The sequence below is a fragment of the Echinops telfairi genome, unplaced genomic scaffold, assembly GCF_000313985.2.
Source record: "Echinops telfairi isolate 266 unplaced genomic scaffold, ASM31398v2 ScPeMD7_31;HRSCAF=116, whole genome shotgun sequence".
NCBI classification, from domain to species: Eukaryota; Metazoa; Chordata; class Mammalia; order Afrosoricida; family Tenrecidae; genus Echinops; species Echinops telfairi.
In genome coordinates, this window is record NW_022103928.1 from 26195777 (window position 1) to 26197367 (window position 1591).

General features: G+C 46.4%; 1 non-coding gene across 1 annotated transcript; it reads right to left on the reverse strand.

Moving 5' to 3' along the window:
• Positions 1-1235: 1235 nt before the first annotated feature.
• On the reverse strand, positions 1236-1379 carry LOC115869597. The gene has a single exon (XR_004046268.1). It is a non-coding gene; the product is annotated as a small nucleolar RNA SNORA48 (small nucleolar RNA).
• Positions 1380-1591: the final 212 nt, after the last annotated feature.

The window sequence follows — 1591 nt, forward strand, 5'->3', positions numbered from 1 at the left end:
GAGAGAAATAGATGAGTCATCTTAATAGTTTATTATAAGTGGGGTTTTTTTTTGGGGGGAGGAATATGGAAAAGCCAGGCACAGAGCATGGAACTCAGCCCACTTAGGAGGATTGAGGGCAGGCTTACCAGAGAAATCATCAACTTGAATACCTCCGTGTCGTCTCTACTGACAAACTCCTGCAGGAGTCTCAGGACCCATCTCAAATGCCTTCTCAGAGGAGCCTTTCCTAATTCTTGCTCCCTCCTTTTTAAAAAACTCATTTTATTGGGGGCTCATACAGCTCATCACAATCCGTACATATATCTATTGTCACCTTGTTCCCTTATTGGTGTTCCTAGACTCCCTCACCCAACTGTATTGTATATCCCCGCGTGGGCCATTGTTTCGGTATCTCTTCTTGTCCTCTGAGCCTGCCCAGTTCATATGGATTGTGAGCTGCTCAGAGGCATAGACAGCTTCCCATTCAAGGCTGTCTTCCCAGCTCTTAGCCTGGCACATGGCAGATGGGGAGGCGGCTGCATTAGAATCGTTGGCTGGAGGTCTCTCTGACACCACTGCATCTCTGACTCAGAGCTGGATTGTACATCTCCAGGCCCCAAATTGAGTGCCAGCTGGGGTGTAGGAAGTACAATCTGTCTGTCAGTATTAATGATGAACCCCTCATTGATTCCATTCAGCCCAACAAGTACTTCCCGAGAACCAATTCAAATGAAAGAAATCAGCAACCACAACTATCCTGCCTACTGTGTATCTGATGCTTGACTTAATCTAGGTAACAACTTTGAAACATGCTACTTGCCTCCCCCCTTTAAAAATCATTTTATTGGGGGCTCTTACAGCTCTTATAACAATCCATACATCAATTGTATCAAGCACATTTGTGCATATGTTGCCATCATCATTTTCGAAGCATTTTCTTTCTACTTGAGCCCTTGGCATCAGCTCCTCTTTTTCCCTCCCTCCCACCCTCATGAACCCTTGATAAATTATAAATTATTGTTATTTTCATACCTTACACCATCTGCTGTCTCCCTTCACCCACATTTCTGTTGTTTGGCCTCCTGGGGTGGGGGTTATATGTCGATCATTGCTAGAAGTTCCCCCTTTCTTCTCATTCTTTCCCCACCTTCTTCCTACCCTCATGGTGTTGCTGCTCTCATTACTGTTCCTGGAGGGTTTATGAGTCCTGGATTCCGGGTGTTGAGAGCTCTCTCACCCACCCACCCCCTTTAAAATGTGCCCTAGGCATGGCACAACTCTGGCCACAATCCAGGCATCAAGCTAGGATGAACAAAGGACTTCAATTTGGCTCTGTCCCTGACTGATATAAGAGCACCACCACCAATCAGGTGTCTCTTTGCCCATAGCCAGGGGGTGTTGTGAGCTCTTATCTGTACCAATGTACATGCTCCTATCTAGCCAGATTTGTAAGGTAGAACTGGGGTCATGATAGTGTGGGGTGGGGTGGGGTGGGGAAGGAAGCATTAAAGAGCTGCTAGAGGAATGCTGTATATTTCATTGGTGCTATACTGCACCCCGGCTGACTCATTCCTTCCTTGTGACCCTTCTGCGAGGGAATGTCTAATTG